Raw genomic sequence first — 20,719 nt, 5'->3', positions numbered from 1 at the left:
TCCAGTTAGCCGCCATCTCAAATTTCCACCTTCGATTCGATGGCTCAAACGTTATGGGCCATAAGTTATCTAAAACTTTTCTTAAAGGTGTTCTTCACATGAGACCTCCTGCCAAAATTCTTTATTCTCCCTGGAATTTGAACTTTATGCTGTCTCAAATTATCCCCCCCCCCCCCTTTGAACCAGCATCTTCTTGTGACCTCAAATATTTATCCTGGAAAACTATTTTTCTAGTGGCCATTAGTTCTGTCAGAACTTTAAGCATTATCTGTCAGACCACCTTACATGATTTTCCATGCTGATATAGAGTATCTCATAACAAACCCCTCATTTTTGCCTAATGTCTGTTCTGAATCCAGTATCAATTGGGTCATTGAGCTGCCAGTCTTTTTTCCCAACCACTCTAACAAATTGGAATACATGCTGCACAAACCTGATGTACACAGACAGCTCAGATTTTATCTTGACAGAACTAAGGATATTAGAAAATCAGATCAACTTTTTGTATCCTTTTCAGAAGCCAGAAAAGGTAATCCAGTGGCTAAAACAACTTTATCTAATGGTTATCAGATTGTATATCCTTTGTTTATACGAATGCTAACATGCCTTTGACACACAAACCTAAGGCTCATTCTACCAGAGCCATTTCTACGTCTTCTGTCTTTCAAGCTAAATTGTCCCATTGACAATATTTGTGCTGCAGCCACGTGGTCTAAGCCTCATACCTTTATCACACATTACAAAGTAGATAAGGCTTCCAGGGACAGGTCTTCCTTTGGTTCCACGGTACTGAAAAACGTACTTCCATGAGCCACCCAAGATTGAGGGTGCTAGGGACGCTACCCATCAGTGAGAATAAATGGCGAGATTTAACAACTTCACATAAAGAAGTTATGTACTTACCATAACGTTCCATGTGAGTTGTTTATCTTGCCTTTATTCTCACGTCCCTCCCTCATTCCCCCTCCTGGCTGACAGTAGACTTAGAGGCTAGTACTATCCTGGCTCCTCAGTACTTCTTTCCTTTGGAAAGTGTTTCCCTTTTAGAGTAGGGTAAAGGTATATGTGTAGATATAGATATAGATATATATTTGCAGCAAACAAGATCAGAGGTAATTCCAGCAGTGCATTGTGGGATAAGGGGCTTGGTCTCGAGCTACTGGCAAACCTTGAGCTTTGCTATCGGCCGTGTCGGCTCTGAACCCATCAGTGAGAATAAAGGTGAGATAAACAACTCACATGGAATGTTATGGTAAGGACATAACTTCTTTTTTCTTCTCATGCCCTATCTTCTAACTTTGTCTTTTTTAAACAGCTCTTCTTGAGAAGTCTCATGCTCAGCCAGTCTTTTGTTTTTAATTTCAACCTCTGATTTTTTTTGCAGTTTTATCAGTTCATCTGAATAACTAGTTAAAGCTTCTTCTATTTTGTAGACTTGTGTTATTTGACTTTATACATTATTTTAGTGTTTCACTTATTTTAAACACCTCTGAGTACATTTGATTAATTTTCTTCTAAATTACTGGAAGCCATCTTCTGTAACAAAGCTGAAACTTGAACTGCCTTTTGCAAAAGAGCTGCATGATTCTTCACAGATAGAGCTTTTTCTTCTTTTTGATTTATTTTCTTGTACTTTCTCTAAATGTCTTATTTGCTGATATCCAATCAGTGTAATTGCTAGCCACTAACTGAATTTTTCCCCAGATGAATAGCTTTAGGTAGCTTGTTTTCACAATTATAGATGTTTATCATTCCCACTGTTGCAATAGTCATTAGGCTATATGGGTTGTGTCTTGCTCAAAACTCAACTGACCAGCTTCCAAAAGCTGTGGCTCCCTCCAACACTTCTGCTGTGATTGCTGATTGATCAACCCTGAGGAGGGAAAAATCAGTAGTCAGAATGGAAAATCTATATTTTCTTGCCACCTTGTGAAGAAGCAGCTTAGATGCTTCACAAGAGCATTGGCCAGTACTGCAGTGAGCCTGCTCTTTTCTGGAAGATAAGTCCCCTTTGGAGATCCCTTTCACACAGACAATTTAATTATTTATTATGTAGACCTATATTGTATAGAAAAAAATATTTCCAGAGAAGGAGATGTATTGGCTATGTTGGCGCACTCTTTGAATAGTATGCAGAAAACGTTGGATGAGCTCATGAGGGCCAAAGAACCGACAACAGTAAGACATTCGAGGTTTCTTTCTTCTTCAATTAGTTCTGAGGAAGATATTGGTTGAAAGCACTGTTATTGATAACAGAATGGCTACTGGTTCACATTCGACTGCCAGTAATTGTTTCAAGGATATTCAAGCTGTTTTGGACTGTGATTATGCTCCGTTTAACAATACGGATGATAGTCTGAGATCTTTCACAGGGCTCCTGAGAACACCCGAAATAGAGGAAGGAAATCAGAGCTCTTCTAACAAATTTGGAGAAGTACGTGAGGAGGTATAGTCCTTTGTGGTGGAAATAAAGTACTTTGAAAAATGTGTACATTTGAAAGTGGTTCCGAAAGGGCTACGTTTTTTCAAGTGTCCTAACGCTGCGTTGCCCTCTGAACATGTTTTTTGAAGAGTTCATTGCTTTTTTTACTAACTCTGGATTGGTATTTGTGCAACTGTTGATTGGTAGAAATAAAGTACGGATTGCTGAAGTACGGGAGGACATCCTTAAGTTAGAGGATTCCCTTCAAAGACTTTTAATAAATTTACTAGTTCTTAATAAAGACTCTTCAGGGATGCTGGCTAGTGCAGAGGAAATTAAAGAAATTACAGCGAGATATTGCAGCCTATGGCTCAAATAGTGCTTATTCGCATTTTACGGAAGGAAAAAATGCACAGAGACCTTTTTCTATCAGGAGAGACACTGGTTACTATGGCAACCATTCTGCCAATCAGGTTACTGTTAGGAGGGGCCGAGGTGATTTGGGTGCAGCTCATACGCTTGTTACACTCAATGGATGGGAAGGAGTTCCCTCTAATGTCAACGTTCCTCCAGAGGATTTCGGCGAAAGAGCTGGAAGGGCTGCGACCGAGTCTGGCAATAATAGTAATACAAATGGGGGGCGTGTTGCCCCCTTTATGGATTTGCTCGACGAGCGAACAGCCTCTGAAGGAAGAGAGCGAGTCAGCATTGCTGAAGAATTCAGTGAGAATGAAGAAGTAAGAGGGATTGATTGCTAACGTGCTTTTTCTTGACTATCTGGTAAAGCGTTCAATTTGTCTCACTGTCGATTTAATGCTGAACAGATTTCTGTTTTGTCTCTGTATTTGAACTTTATCCTGAGTAGGAGGATGGATTTGAGCGGGACTTTAATTGATTTGAAAATGTACTGTCTCAGGCTGAATCTTTTATATGTGTTTTCTGATGTTTCACTTAAGAAAAGTGTTTTTGATAAACCTAGTACGTATAATCCTGCTCCTATCAATACATTAAAAGTTTTTGAAAACTGTTGTGAGGAAGACATTAGTAAGCTGGCAAGTGTTAAACCTAGTAGATTATTTTACAATCTTTCTTCAGGGCAACGGCCAGCCATGGAGGAGTTGAAACAACTCACACATTTAAGATTTGTGAAGGCTGACAAGGAGGGGGGGCTTGGTATAATGGAGCAAGACAAATATGTTGTAGCTATAGAAAAAATGCTGGGGAATGCCAATGAATATTTAATTGTGGAAGCCTGAATGGTGCCTGCCTGTTATAGAAAAAATATGGTCTGAACTATATGAGTTATTAATGGAAGGTTTCATTTCCTCAGACATGTATGATTTTATGATAGTCAAGCATCCGTTATTGGGGGTCCTTTTTGGGATCCCTAAAATTCATAAGGATCCATCTAACCCCCCTTTCTGACCTGTTGTTTCCTCACCTCAGTGCGTGACGGAAGGAATTTCCTTAGTTCTTGATTTTTTTATTGAATCCTGTTGTTCAAAAAATGGAATTTTACATTAGGGATTCATGGGATTTTTTAAGCAAATTTAGAGTTTTTAGTTTGGAATATAATTTTGATGCTATGAAGAATGTTATGTTTACAGTGGACATTTGCTCTCTGTTTGCCAGTATACCCCATGATCTGGGTATTGATTTTAAGCAGTTTTTGTCTACTTTTACCCTTTTTTCTGCTAATGATATGTATGTTTGCAACATACTTTTGGAACTTTTTCTTCATAACAAGTATTTTTTGTTTAAAAGAGTGGTTTATAAACAACTGAAGGGAGTTACCATGGGGTCAGCTGCAGCCCCAGCATACGCCAATCTGGTGCTTGGATGGTGGGAGCAAAAAGTTTTGAAACCCATCATGTTGAAGTTTCATGTCAATTTTTATGCTAGATTTGTTGATGATCTGTTTTTGGACAACTTTAAGGTTGGTAGTTTGAGTAAAAGCTTGAAATCGAAAGGAAAATGTGTTTTTTGTGTGGCCTGCAGATAAATTCTGGAAGGCCCTTTCATAGAACTGCCCCATATGGATAGAACTTTGCCAGTTAATGGGGTATATAATTGTAAGACACAAGGGATTGTCTACATAGTTATCTGCTCATTTTGCAGGGAATTTTATGTAGGTATGTCCTCTAGGTGTTTATATCAAAGAATTAAAGAATATTTATATGCCATTAGGGTTAAAAATGTTAACAATGCTCTACAATAGGCATACTGTTAGGTGTACTGAATATAACAAGTTTTTATTCTCAAGTTTGGAACATGTACCGAGGAATTTGAGGTGAGGCTGTTATAAGAATCAAACTGAACAAAGGGAGACTATGTGGCAGTTAAGGTCGGGAGCAGAAAAACTGCAAGTTATGAATGATTTTCACCAACATAAAATGTTTTTTAAAAAATAGGAGGTTAAAAATTTTTAAAAGTTTGTAAATATTTGTCTAATTTTGTGACAATGTTATTGTTGTTTAGTGCATTTTTATGGTTTTTCATACATTTTTCTCTATATTGTTGTTCCTATGGTATGCGAGTAGGTCCTTATCTGCTAATTAAGTCATGAGGGGTGTAACTTGTTAATTAACTGAGGGTGTATTTAACCTTATTTAAAAGAATAGTTTTTAGTCTTAATGTTTGTTCTGAAGAAGCCTGTTTGTGGATGAAAGTGATAATAAAAGTTTTTTTCCCTAGTACGGTGATTTTATTTGATCCTGTTCTACCTGTCCGGAGGAATTATTTGTATTTGACTTTATACATTCTTTTAGTGTTTTACTTATTTTAAACACCTCTGAGTACATTTGATTAATTTTCCTCTAAATTACTGGAAGCCATCTTCTGTAAAAAGCTGAAACTTGAACTGCCTTTTGAAAAAGAGCTGCATGATTCTTCACAGCCACAGCTTTTTCTTCTTTTTGATTTACTTTCTTGAACTTTCTCTAAATGTCTTATTTGCTGATATCCACTCAGTGTAATTGCTAGCCACTAACTTAATTTTCCCCAGATGAATAGCTTTAGGTAGCTTGTTTTCACAGTTATAGATGTTTATCATTCCAAGTGTTGCAATAGTCGTTAAGCTATATATGGGTTATGTCTTGCGCAAGACTCAACTGACCAGCTTCTAAAACCTGTAGCTCCCTCCCACACTTCTGCTGTGATTGCTGATTGGACAGCCCTGAGGAGGGAAAAATTAGTAGTCAGAATGGAAAATCTTCTGTATTTTCTTCCCACCTTGTGAAGAAGCAGCTTAGTGAGCCTGCTCTGTTTTTGAAGATAAGTCCCCTTTGGAGTTCCCTTCCACACAGACAATTTAATTATTTATTATGTATACCTATATTGTATAGAAAAACGTATTTTTACTTTAATTTGCTTTAGCAGTTCTAGCCCATTAATAAACCAGGTTGTTGTTGTGGTGCTGCGGTAGCGTTGTCGCCTCACAGTAAGACGTTGTCCTGTTCGTTTCTCAGCTAGAGCGTCTTCTGTGTGGAGACATGCATGAATGGGCGTACCTTCGTTGAAGGTTGTGCATCAGGGCTGGCATCTCGGCACATAAACATCTACTGCCAATCATTAGCGGACCGGAGTTCCGCTGTGGCGACCCCTAACTGGGAAAAGCTGAAAGACACAATAAACCAGGTATTTCTTGATATCGGAAGTTTTGTGTCTGGGACCCCTATTGGGTCTATATTATATCATTGAACATTTAGGTTGTCGAACACCTAAATGTTGACCCCTAAATGTTGAAAGCTACACACCAGGAATGGCCACTTACATACATTTTTTTACAGGGAAAAAATTCACTTGGCCATCATAGGGAATTTGCCCTTTTCCCCGATGTAGAGCGATCTCGGAGTTGGTATATTTAGTTAGGGGGAGTTTTGGGGGGCACAATCCCCCCATATGGGGGGATGTGGAGGTGAAGCCCCCCACTTGATTAGTGTTTGAAAGTATGTTTTTGTTTTCCGACGGCCAAGTGAATTTTTCCCCTATAAAGAAATTTGCATAATTGGCATTTCGCAGTTTGTAGCTTTTGACATTTAGGTCTTCGACACCCTAAACATTCGATGATATAATATAGACCCCCCCCCATTTTTGACTTTAGCTAATTTGGGGGTTTATTTTGTGAAGAAATACACTGCTTATGAACATTTTTGTTTATTTGTGGGGAGAAGTATTTTGCTTATGTTCACGCTGAGACAAAGTAACCACCATTATTTTTCTTTCAGACCAAGGGCCAGATTCAGGAAGGCTTACACGGAGTTCAAGAGTAGTGTAAGCCTCCGTGTAAGCCCCCTGATTCAGCAACAGCCCAAATCTCCGTGTAAGAGACAGCTAACACGTCTCTTACACGGAGTGGGCGTGGAAATGCTCAATACCTCATTTGCAGCTCCAAGATATGCAAATGAGGTATGTGAGCGATCCACGAAGCCCAAACCAGTCCGTGTAACGGACGTGTTAGCTGCAGAAATGTACTCAGCTGACAACTGAGTACATTTCTGCAATTAAAACGGAGCTATGTCAGCTCCAAATAAAGGGTGCATTTGTTATATTAAGCATGCCAATGGCCAAATATGTGGCCATTGGCATGAAAAAGTTTTTTCACGGGATTTATGTGTTTAACTGTAGCGCACACCCGCACAAACGGGGTGCGCTACCTAAAACTGAAAACCGAAGCTTATAAGCCCACAATTGTGGGATTTATGTATTACATGAAATGTCAATGGAGGGACTTGCAGAGCAAAAACAATATGGCCTCCGTTCAGTGGTTGTCAAGGGGGGGAAGCTCCGTGTAAGATATGTAACTAAGCATTACTAGGCAATCCTATGTAAATGAGGCTTACAATACTGAATCACACTGCCACATAAGTAATGAGCACTTTCTGAGTCGTGTAAGAGTTAGAGAAGGGGGAGGAACAGAGTAAGAGGTAGGTGACATCATGGGGGGGAAGGATAGAAAGAAATGTACCAGATTGGAGGGCAATGTAAGGTAAGAGATGACAGACAGACATCAGGGAGGGAGGTGTGTCCCAACAGAACACTGGGAATGTCAAGAAATTGAGGGCATACGCTATCCCTACACTCTAAGTTTCTTGATAGGCGTGCATGCGCGCGTGTGCGCGCGTGTAAGGCAGGTTCAACATGTGGGAGCGTGTTGCAAACTGTTTACAACGGTTTGCGTGGGCGTGCACGTGTGTAAGGCGGTGTGCGCGCGTTTTAGCATGAATCAGCCTAGCTAACACCGTGTAACGATGTGTGTCCGCGTGTAACACCGTGTAGGGATCTGTACACGTGTTTAAGTTACTGTGAGCGTGTAAGCCGGTGTGCACATTGCTCCCCCTCAGGAAACAGAGAGGAAATAGGAAACAACCAAAATACAGGGAAACTGCCAGAAGATACTACTAAAGTTAATTGGTGGAAACAATTAGAAGCAGGCAATTACACAGGCAGACTAGAAGCCCAACCCAGCACTTAAAACACAACAAAGAGCAGTGCAGGCTGTTTCTCACAAGAGATACTGCCAGAAACTAAGCTATCAGAGTTGAAACCTGACAAAAGCTGAACTCAGAGCAGAAATGCTAGGGGCTGCCATAGCTGTTATAATCAGACATAGGCGAATTGCTGAGGGTGGTGATAATGCAGATGCTGACAGACAACCCAGAGTGAGGAGAAGGAGAAGAGTATACAGGCCTAGGGTCACCTACCATGGGTTACATGAGCTGGAGATAGTAGAGCGCTATAGAGTGGACAGAGAGCTCCTGCAGCAGATTGTTGAGCTGTGCAGGCCACGCCTCACACACAGAACCAACAGAGGGGAACCCATCCCAGTGGAAACCAAGGTATGTGTTGGCCTAAGAATACTAGCAACAGGTACCTTTCAGAGACCAACTGGCGATATGATGGGGATATCACAGGCATCAGCCTCCAGGGTACTGCACCAGTTCCTGGATGCCATGTCACCACATGTCAGTGATCATATATATGTCCCTAGTGACCGTGAGGTTGTGTCCAGCAATATGCGTCTCTTCCAGCAAATAGCGGGATACCCTGAGGTGCTGGGTGCAATAGACTGCACGCATACGCATCAAGGCACCAGCCGGTGAGCGGGGTAGAGTCTACATTAACCGCAAGGGATACCCCTCCATCAACTGCCAGGTCGTGTGTGATGCCCAGGGCATAATAATGAATGTGTGTGCTGGCTGCCCTGGTAGCTACCACGATTCCCACATCTGGCATCTGACGAGCTGTACCAATCATTTGCCAATGGGGACTTCCCACACGGACACCTAGTGGGGATGCTGGTTATGCACTTGAGCCGTGGCTGATGACACCCATCAGAAATGCACACACACCGAACAGGAACGCCATAATGAGGCACACGCACAAACACGTAATATCATAGAGCGTGTGTTTGGGCTGCTCAAGTCACGGTTCCGGTGTCTGGACACGTCTGGTGGAGCTTTGCAGTACACACCAACTACATGTACCCAAATGATCATGATATGTGCTATGCTACATAATATGATCCTCGCGGAAACAGCTGCAGCAGGACCAGCACAGGGCTGGGCCAAACATCCCCACCATTGCCAAGGCCACCACAGGCAGGGGTGACTTGGAGGAGGAACAACCTGACCTTGTCCCAGTAGGCAGAAGGAGGCGTGCCCAGTATGCCCTGGCCTTGGCAAAGAGGCAACGCATAGCACATATGCTTGGTCAGTAGGAACACTGGGACTGATACCCACTCTGACTCACTCATACAGTAACAGGGATGCCTAACATGACACAACCTGCTTCCAAATGTACAGGGAGTGTAGTATGTGCATCCGACAGAGGCAGCCCTGCAGCACCACCCGAGGCATGAATGCCATGTGTTAAGTAATGTAATACCATGTATCATATGCACACCTGAGGACCATGACTAACATCCACCCTCACCAATCATAAACCACAAAAACACAAACCCACCTCATAGCTATCACAAGGGATAGGAACCTAGATGTAATGCTACCCAATGGCAAAGGTATAAACAGCAAGATGTGTGCAGTGTAAATGCACACAGTATAGGGAATGCACATATCAGTGCTGTAATAGAAAACAGGGTCAAAGCACATCAGCACCCTGACACTACCAGGGTCACACCTCATACAGTGATGTACATGTGCAAAAACATGGAACAAGATACAAAATGAGGGTGACTACCAATAAATGGCATGGATAACCACACACCCCTGTTGTTACCACAACAAGAAGCAACATGCATTAGCCATGGTCAAACACCAATGGCTAAAACTGACTACTACTATATAGCTTGCTGCAGACCACTGTCCTAATAGCAGCAACTGCCCCAGGCCTATGTTCACAGGTTCACAGGTTCATACTAGGCTATCTGCCCTAGGGCATTTATAAGCCTAGACCAGAGTTCCGTGGAGTCTGCCGCACCTTCACTCTGACGGATAATTTGCCCATTATATTGCTGTGCCTCTGACAAGCAGTGATACTGAGGTTATCCCTGGGGCATACCTGCAATCTCCCATCCATTGATTAAGATCTCACTTGAACAAAGCCAGTGAGGTACTCAGCCTCACATGTACCAGGATGTTGTTCCACAGCATAGGGACTCTCTGGTTGAAGAATCTGTCCCTCCAGCACATCCTATTAATATCTGTGTTGAGGTTTAAATCTCCTGCCACTGTAGTTCTGATGGATGTAGAGGTCTTGAGGTGAAGCGTGTACATTAACTCAGGTTTGGACATGGCCTTGGATGTCAGGCACAGGTCACCTCTGAGCAGACGGTAAGTCACGGAATCAAGCTGGAATTCCTCCAGTCGGGCAGCATAAGAAATATGTTTGAGACCCTTTCTCCTCCTGTCGAGGAATTTGTGGGCCCATCGGGTCATATACATGCTGAATGGGGCATTGCACTCAATCAATGGTCCGATGAGTGAAGAGTACAGGGGAACAATTACCTCCCTGGATCTAGATGTGAATCCCTGCATGATGAGGTGGGCAATGTAGAAGTTCTACCTAACTACCCTGGCAACGTGAGTGTCAAACAAAAGGTTACTCTCAACCTGGGTGCCCAGGTCCCTGATAACCTCCTGTGTGCTTAGAGGATTGCCACCTACATGGGAACTAGTGGTAACCTTGTTCTTCCCAAAGGGTATGGCTATGCATTGTTTAGTGTGTAATGTAAGGCCATGGCTCTGGCACCAGTTATCCGTGACTATGACACCCTTCTGAAGGATGTCTGTGTCAGATGGGTGTCCAACTATGGTTCCCAGTCTGCAGTCATCTTCAAACTTTGTCAGCCATAATCCTGCTGTGTTTGCTTGTACTTCTGAAAAGTAGATGCTGAGCAATAGTGGGCCCAGGACTGAGCCCTGTGGGACACCACTTGTGACAGTTGTGGAGTGTGACATGGCACCAGCAAGTCTGAACCTGTCTGTTCTGTCACGTAGTCGGGTTTGCAACCCATCCTGTGATGTATGGGTTCACATTTAAGCTGGTGATGTTTTCAATGATACCCGAGTGGGGTATTGTGTTGAAAGCCTTTGCCAGGTCAAGGTAGGCTGTGTGGAGTGCCTTGCCCTTGTCAATGGCCTTGGTGTCTGTTATGAAACAGTCAACCAAGTTTAAAAGGCATGATCTGCCCTCAACAAAGCCTAACTGGGTTGGATCTAATGTCTGCAAGTCCCTATGTCCTCATCTATGACTTCCATTATGATCTCCTCCATAGCTTAGCAGACCCTGCTTGTCAAGCTGATGGGATGGTAGTTTCCGTGGTCGGTGGAGGCACCCCATGTGAAGTGGGTCCACCATTGACATATGCCACTCCTTGGGAACATATCCTGAGTTGAGGCTAAGATCATACAGCTGCCCTGACTGCGGGTTTAATTCTTGAGTGAGTTCATGGAGCACAAAACCAGGGACACCATCTGGTCCCATGGATGCTGCGTCCTTTCCCTTGGATAGAGCAGTTCCCACCTGAGCATTTGAGATGTTTGGGTGGCTACAATCCTCTTTCATACATATCTCTCCAGTTGTGGTGGAGGGTGGGTGGAGAAATCTGCACTGAACCTGTCAGCCAGTATGTTGGCAATGTCTGTAGGTTCAGTGATATTTACAGCATTCTGAGCCTATTCTGAGCATATCTGGGAGTTTCCTCCCAGGTGTGTAACGTATCTATAAAAGGCCTCATTGTTGTCCCGTGAGCCCTTAGTGGGTTTACTCCCAATATTCGCCGTGGATGATTTCATGGGGAACTCAGTGTTTCACCTATATTGAGCAGGGGTGTCTACCCTTCCACGGATATCGCTCTATCTTGTAGTACCTCCTTCCTTGTGTTGTAGTGCTTGTTTATGGCTGAGGTCCACCACACTGGACGCTTGCCTCTGGTACAATGAGTCTGTGTTTTGTTTGGGATTGCCTCATCCATGCAGTCTTGAAGGTGCTGGTAGAAGGCAGTTGTAAGTGATACAGTGGCTTGGGTAATGGTGTCTGCTGGCTTGGGGGCTTTGAAAGAGACCACAACAGTCATTAGAAGTGTGTAGTCGGCTTCAGAGAGGTTCTGCACTGTGGTCTTTTCTATCTGGGGTGGAGGTGGGATGTGGACTTCCACTGAGAGTAGGTCATGATCTGATCTCACCAATGATGGGTATACCTCTGGTGTTGAACATTGTGAGCCCATGTTTGTGATGATGAGATCTACTATGTTGTCTCCTCTTGTGGGGATGGTGACTAGTTCTTCCATGGCATGTGAGTGTATGAACTCTAGGAACCTGTGGGCTAGAGTGTTGTGGCTGTAGTACTGATCCCAGTCTATATTTGGATAGTTGGGATCACCCAGTGTGATGGTGTTTGCAGGTACATGTATCCCCGCCACTGTTTTCATGAAAGCTCTGTGAGGTACCTGAGTTTCAGAGGATGGCCTGTAACATGCTACAAACTTCAGAGCAGTCTTGCCTATGGTTAATTGCACCGGATGGTGTACAATGCATCGTGTGTTGCCACCAACCATGAGGTGAGGGTGTCCCTGATGAATATTGCTATTGCCACCCCTCATAGTGGTAATATGTGTACTGCATAGATACTGGAAATATTGTGCCTCTGACTTAGTAGTGACACATTATGACCACCTTACATAATTGAATAATGTGACTATGCCTCTGTCCAGTCTGTGCCCCTGTCCACATGCAGCTGTCCAGATGTCTCTTGAAGAGAGTCAGTGAGGTACTCTGTCTAACATGAACTGGGATACTCTGCTAGAGTGTGAGATGCCTCTGAGTTATGACTCTGTCCCTTCAGCATGTCCTATACATGTATGTGCTGAGGTTCAAATCTTTAGCTCCCATGTTTCTGGTGGATGTGGATTGCTTGCAGTGGAGCATGTCTACCAAATCCTGATCGGACATGGTCTTGTATGTCAGGCATAGGTCACCTGTACGCATGTGGTATGACACTGAAAAAGCTTGTTTTAGTTATTCTGGAAGTATATGACATGTGTTGTAGATCCCTGATCGCCATGGTAAGGTACTTGTGGGGTCTCTCCAGCTGCTGCAAGTGCTGGTTGAGGTACATACCAAATGGGGCGTTGTATTCAAGCATGGGCCTGATAAGGGAGAAGTATAGTGGTACAATGACCTCCTATGGTCTGGATGGAATACCCTCCATGATAAGGTGGCCAAGATAGAAAGTCTGTCAAACAACTTTGGCAACATGGGTGTCAAATGAGATGTCACTATCTACATGTGTCCCCAGCTGTCTGATTTGTTTCCTGTACTCATTGGGTTGCTGTCTATGTACAGATCTGTGGGTACTGTGTTCCTCCCAAAGGGGATGGCTACACATCAGTCGCAGTCAGTTTTAGGCCATGAGTCCAGCACCAGCTATCTGTCAGTGTGACGGCAGTCTGTAGGATGTGTGTGCTGGCTGATGTATTCACTATGGTGCCCAGGTTGCAGTCATCTGTAAACTTTGTCGGCCACAACCCTCCTATGTTTGCTTTCACATCTGAAAAGTAAATACCAAATAAGAGAGGTCCCAGGACACAACCTTGTGGGACACCACTTGTGACTGGCTTGAACCTGACAAGGCACCTGCAATGTTGACATTATGGGTTCTGTTTCTGAGCCATTTTGCAACCTATGCTGTGACATATGGTGTTATATCTCAGCTGTTGAGCTTGTCTATGATGCCTGAGTGGGGTATTGTGTCAAAGGCCTTAGCCAAGCGCAGGTAGGTTGTGTGGACTGTGTAGCCCTCATCAACGGCTCTACTGACAGTTTCAAAGTAGTCAACTTGGTGCAAAACGCAGGATCTGCACTGTACAAAGCTGAATTGGGTGTGATCAAGGGTCTGTAGGACACCAATGTCTCTGTGTGGAAGCTCCATAATGACCCTTCACAAAGCTTTGCAGACAAGGCTGTTTAAGCTTGTGTGGTGGTAGCTGCCAGGGTCTGTGGAGGCATCTCCTTTGTGGAGTGGGACCACTGTTGCCGACGCCAGTGTTCAGGTACAGATCCTGTAGCAAGGCTAAGGTTAAATAGGATCTGCATATACAGGTTTATCTCCATCTGTAGTTCACATAGCATGCAACTGGGGATACCATCAGGTCCCATTGATGCTGTGTACTGCCTTTGCTGACTGCGGCTCTCACATCGACATCACGATGACAGTGAGGTTACATTCAGCTGTGATAACTTTCATGTCTTGGGGTGAGGGAGGGGTACATTGCACTGAACTGGTCTGCCAGGGTGTCAGTAATATCTGTCAGGTCCCTGGGATATAAGTTGTTGTGTACCAAATCTGAGCATATATGAGGGTTCCCACCCAGGCGTCAGACATAACTGAAGAAAGCAGTGTGGTTACCTTCATCGACTGTGGTGATTTATGTCCCCAAGTTGAACTTGGGTGTCTTTATGTGAGAATGTAGCTTTCTACTACTGCTGATCACAGCTGCCTTACATTCTGGAGATGTAGCTCTGTCTTGCATTAGTATCCTTCATCTGTTATACAGTTTGTTTATGGCTGGGGTCCACCAGACAGGCCACTTTCCCTTGGTGGTGAAGGTGTCATTCTCATTTGTGATTGCATGGTCCATGCTTACTCGGAGATGTCCGTAGAAAGTGTCTGTGCAGGAGTCACCATTGTGTGTTGTGGTTTCCACTGGCCCAGTGGGCTTAATGGATACCATCTCAGTCCGAAGAAGTGTGAAGTCAGCTTCTGAGCTGTTTGTCACTATACCCCTGGTATCATACTAGCACTGACACAGGTGTAAACAATTCCCCAGAATCCATCAAACAAAATGGACATGCAGGCTTACAGATGCCCTAGGGGGTAGCCTAGTATGAACCCATTATGATACAGATTGTACAGGACACTACAGATAACCCCAAGGCTGTTGCAAATGATGGTAGTAAGCATGTTGTTGATTCCTGGATATGCTCCGGATCACACCGATATTACAAACAACATACCAGACACACACAGGTATGGCCAACATACATCCTGACATGTGCAGTGCAAACCCCCCCCCATAATGGCAAATACCTTCCCCAGCAGACTGCCGCCCTCCTGACATTATGTCACCCTTACCACAGGGTAATGCACCCAAAGAGCTGTGTACAACAACAGTGGGTGTTCTCAACAAAGGTGTCTCCTGAATGGATAGGAAAAACAACCACCACAGAATCATGAGAGGTTTGGTCTGCACAGCTATGGAAAGGACCAGCATGTACCACAGACATAATGATATTGTGGATCTATTGACACCCGACCCTACCCAGTGTGGGTTTACAAAGTGCAGACCCCACCCTAAACATGTGTGACTCAGTTGAAACAGTACTTGAAGTCAGTGATGAGGGCAATGTGGTCCACACAGTGTAGCCGGAGCTTGCAAAGCCTTCTGTACAATACCCTATGTGTTCATTATAGATCTGCTCACCAGCTGATATATACACCCCAATCTCATGGGAAGGGTTGCAAACCAGACCAACGACAGAACTGACATGGTCAGACATGCAGCAGCCATGTCAGACTACAAACCACATATAACAGGCATCCCGCAAAGCTTGGTCCTGGGACCTTCACCATCTGGTATATATGCCCCATAGGTACAGGCCAACAAGTAAGGACTGTGCTGGAACATGTTTGTAGAGGACAACAAGCCGCCTGACATATCTGATACACCAACTGACACAAGCATCCCATAAAAGGGCCACATAGAAACAGACAGCTGGTGCCATAGCCATGTCAGCATGTTAAATGGTGAAAACAGTATAGTCAGCCTCTGTGGATAATCCAGTAAGTGACCACCAATTCCCACATAGGTGTCGACATGCCAAAGCAAAGCCAAATTTGTCAGAAAAATAACATGAATGCCAGCAATATGAGACAGGCATCCACAAAGCTTGGTCCTGGATAGACCTATCACCATCTGGTAAAAAATATGCCCCATTAGAAGTGTGTAGTCGGCTTCAGAGGTTCTGCACTGTGGTCTTTTCTATCTGGGGTGGAGGTGGGATGTGGACTTCCACTGAGAGTAGGTCATGATCTGATCTCACCAATGATGGGTATACCTCTGGTGTTGAACATTGTGAGCCCATGTTTGTGATGATGAGATCTACTATGTTGTCTCCTCTTGTGGGGATGGTGACTAGTTCTTCCATGGCATGTGAGTGTATGAACTCTAGGAACCTGTGGGCTAGAGTGTTGTGGCTTGATTAGTGATCCCAGTCTATATTTGGATAGTTGGGATCACCCAGTGTGATGGTGTTTGCAGGTACATGTATCCCGCCACTGTTTTCATGAAAGCTCTGTGAGGTACCTGAGTTTCAGAGGATGGCCTGTAACATGCTACAAACTTCAGAGCAGTCTTGCCTATGGTTAATTGCACCCGGATGGTGTACAATGCATCGTGTGTTGCCACCAACCATGAGGTGAGGGTGTCCCTGATGAATATTGCTATTGCCACCCCTCATAGTGGTAATATGTGTACTGCATAGATACGAAATATTGTGCCTCTGACTTAGTAGTGACACATTATGACCACCTTACATAATTGAATAATGTGACTATGCCTCTGTCCAGTCTGTGCCCCTGTCCACATGCAGCTGTCCAGATGTCTCTTGAAGAGAGTCAGTGAGGTACTCTGTCTAACATGAACTGGGATACTCTGCTAGAGTGTGAGATGCCTCTGAGTTATGACTCTGTCCCTTCAGCATGTCCTATACATGTATGTGCTGAGGTTCAAATCTTTAGCTCCCATGTTTCTGGTGGATGTGGATTGCTTGCAGTGGAGCATGTCTACCAAATCCTGATCGGACATGGTCTTGTATGTCAGGCATAGGTCCCCTTTAGCATGTGGTATGACACTGAAAAAGCTTGTTTTAGTTATTCTGGAAGTATATGACATGTGTTGTAGATCCCTGATCGTCATGGTAAGGTACTTGTGGGGTCTCTCCAGCTGCTGCAAGTGCTGGTTGAGGTACATACCAAATGGAGGCTTGTATTCAAGCATGGGCCTGATAAGGGAGAAGTATAGTGGTACAATGACCTCCTATGGTCTGGATGGAATACCCTCCATGATAAGGTGGCCAAGATAGAAAGTCTGTCAAACAACTTTGGCAACATGGGTGTCAAATGAGATGTCACTATCTACATGTGTCCCCAGCTGTCTGATTTGTTTCCTGTACTCATTGGGTTGCTGTCTATGTACAGATCTGTGGGTACTGTGTTCCTCCCAAAGGGATGGCTACACATCAGTCGCAGTCAGTTTTAGGCCATGAGTCCAGCACCAGCTATCTGTCAGTGTGACGGCAGTCTGTAGGATGTGTGTGCTGGCTGATGTATTCACTATGGTGCCCAGGTTGCAGTCATCTGTAAACTTTGTCGGCCACAACCCTCCTATGTTTGCTTTCACATCTGAAAAGTAAATACCAAATAAGAGAGGTCCCAGGACACAACCTTGTGGGACACCACTTGTGACTGGCTTGAACCTGACAAGGCACCTGCAATGTTGACATTATGGGTTCTGTTTCTGAGCCATTTTGCAACCTATGCTGTGACATATGGTGTTATATCTCAGCTGTTGAGCTTGTCTATGATGCCTGAGTGGGGTATTGTGTCAAAGGCCTTAGCCAAGCAGGTAGGTTGTGTGGACTGTGTAGCCCTCATCAACGGCTCTACTGACAGTTTCAAAGTAGTCAACTTGGTGCAAAACGCAGGATCTGCACTGTACAAAGCTGAATTGGGTGTGATCAAGGGTCTGTAGGACACCAATGTCTCTGTGTGGAAGCTCCATAATGACCCTTCACAAAGCTTTGCAGACAAGGCTGTTTAAGCTTGTGTGGTGGTAGCTGCCAGGGTCTGTGGAGGCATCTCCTTTGTGGAGTGGGACCACTGTTGCCGTACGCCAGTGTTCAGGTACAGATCCTGTAGCAAGGCTAAGGTTAAATAGGATCTGCATATACAGGTTTATCTCCATCTGTAGTTCACATAGCATGCAACTGGGGATACCATCAGGTCCCATTGATGCTGTGTACCCCCCCTTTCTGACTGCGGCTCTCACATGGACATCCAGGATGACAGTGAGGTTACATACAGCTGTGATAACTATCATGTCTTGGGGGTGAGGGAGGGGGTACATTGCACTGAACTGGTCTGCCAGGGTGTCAGTAATATCTGTCAGGTCCCTGGGATATAAGTTGTTGTGTACCAAATCTGAGCATATATGAGGGTTCCCACCCGGGCCCAGACATAACTGAAGAAAGCAGTGTGGTTACCTTCATCGTCTGTGGTGATTTATGTCCCCAAGTTGAACTTGGGTGTCTTTATGTGAGAATGTAGCTTTCTATCTACAGCTGCCTTACATTCTGGAGATGTAGCTCTGTCTTGCATTAGTATCCTTCATCTGTTATACAGTTTGTTTATGGCTGGGGTCCACCAGACAGGCCACTTTCCCTTGGTGGTGAAGGTGTCATTCTCATTTGTGATTGCATGGTCCATGCTTACTCGGAGATGTCCGTAGAAAGTGTCTGTGCAGGAGTCACCATTGTGTGTTGTGGTTTCCACTGGCCCAGTGGGCTTAATGGATACCATCTCAGTCCGAAGTGTGAAGTCAGCTTCTGAGCTGTTTGTCACTATACCCCTGGTATCATACTAGCACTGACACAGGTGTAAACAATTCCCCAGAATCCATCAAACAAAATGGACATGCAGGCTTACAGATGCCCTAGGGGGGTAGCCTAGTATGAACCCATTATGATACAGATTGTACAGGACACTACAGATAACCCCAAGGCTGTTGCAAATGATGGTAGTAAGCATGTTGTTGATTCCTGGATATGCTCCGGATCACACCGATATTACAAACAACATACCAGACACACACAGGTATGGCCAACATACATCCTGACATGTGCAGTGCAAACCCCCCCCCCCCATAATGCCAAATACCTTCCCCAGCAGACTGCCGCCTCCCTGACATTATGTCACCCTTACCACAGGATACGTACCCAAAGAGCAGTGTACAACAACAGTGGGTGTTCTCAACAAAGGTGTCTCCTGAATGGATAGGAAAAACAACCACCACAGAATCATGAGAGGTTTGGTCTGCACAGCTATGGAAAGGACCAGCATGTACCACAGACATAATGATATTGTGGATCTATTGACACCCGACCCTACCCAGTGTGGGTTTACAAAGTGCAGACCCCACCCCTAAACATGTGTGACTCAGTTGAAACAGTACTTGAAGTCAGTGATGAGGGCAATGTGGTCCACACAGTGTAGCCGGAGCTTGCAAAGCCTTCTGTACAATACCCTATGTGTTCAGATAGATTTGCTCACCAGCTGATATATACACCCCAATGTCATGGGAGGGGTTGCAAACCAGACCAACGACAGAACTGACATGGTCAGACATGCAGCAGCCATGTCAGCTTGGTCCTGGGACCTTCACCATCTGGTATATATGCCCCATAGGTACAGGCCAACAAGTAAGGACTGTGCTGGGACATGTTTCTAGAGGACAACAAGCCGCCTGACATATCTGATACACCAGCTGACACAAGCATCCCATAAAAGGGCCACATAGAAACAGACAGCTGGTGCCATAGCCATGTCAGCATGTTAAATGGTGAAAACAGTATAGTCAGCCTCTGTGGATAATCCAGTAAGTGACCACCAATTCCCACATAGGTGTCGACCCATGACATTCCTAACATGTAATGCCAGAATGGGGGACACAAGGTGATAGATATCCTGCATTGGACAAAAATGTGGCTGTAGGGTTAACAGCAACAATCCATATACCAACCTAATCATGAGGGTTATGACATCTAGCTAAGGGAGGTCATTGTGGTTTTGCAGTTATCTTTCAGCAGCATTACAAATGACCACAACAGTGCCTGTGTGGTGTACCTCAGCAGATAGATTCAGCAACTGTAAAGTCCACAACAGTACCTCACCAGGAGTATCAAAGAACTGGAACACATGTAATGTGTCGCCTGATTAAACAGAATGCAGTTACACACACTGCCATGCTGGCCACCCAGACACAAGCTGTGCCTGATGTAGAAAGCCATGTCCAAGCTGTCAGCAATGCACATGCGCACCTTGTACAATGTGAATGGCAGGGAGATATGCACATGAGGGACCTGAACCCCAGCACTGACATATATAGGACAGGCTGTACTGCATTATCCAAAACACAGAGGCCACCCCCACACGAGTAAACTAACACTACAGGTTGTCCATAAAGACACTGGTTGAGTCCCCTCAACAGGAATCCTAATGAGTGGATGGGAGATGGGAGGTTTACCCTGGGTATCAATGTTATGTCACAGGTAGACAGAGGCACAGTATACTAAACAAGACATATGACATGTCAAACAACGCTTACAATGTGTTGATGGACAAACACATTCTCTGACTAGCATTAGGTCAAGATACCTCTTGAACACAGCCAGCAAGGTGCTCTGCCTCAAATGGACCAGGATCGTATTCCACAGCATAGGGAGTCTCCGAGTGATAACTCCATCCCTACAACATGTCCAACATACATCCCTGCTAAGGTGTCAGTCACCTGCACTAGTGGTTCAGGTGGATCTTCTGAGTCTGAGGTGGAGCATGTCCATTAATCTCTGTTTGGACATGGCCTCGCATGTCAGGCACATGTCACCTCTAAGCAGACGGTATGTGAGTGAATAGAGTGTGAGTGTCTTCAATCTGGCAGCATGTGACAGCTGTTGTGGTTCCTTGATCCTTTAGGTGGGGGACAGTCAGGGTGTCTCCAATTGC

The 20,719-nt window shown here is 44.5% G+C and overlaps 1 protein-coding gene across 2 annotated transcripts in view; it reads left to right on the top strand.

The window, feature by feature from the left end:
- The window catches only part of LOC122816668 (transmembrane protein 180-like), a 588,132-nt gene that overhangs the window by 328,745 nt on the left and 238,668 nt on the right, over positions 1-20,719 (top strand). The gene's annotated exons all lie outside the window — the stretch shown is intronic.

This window comes from Protopterus annectens, chromosome 12.part0 (genome assembly GCF_019279795.1).
Source record: "Protopterus annectens isolate FY-2018-M chromosome 12.part0, PAN1.0, whole genome shotgun sequence".
Lineage (NCBI taxonomy): Eukaryota > Metazoa > Chordata > Ceratodontiformes > Protopteridae > Protopterus > Protopterus annectens.
The sequence above is the reverse complement of the archived record's forward strand: the minus strand, read 5'-3'. Positions and strand labels throughout refer to the sequence as shown.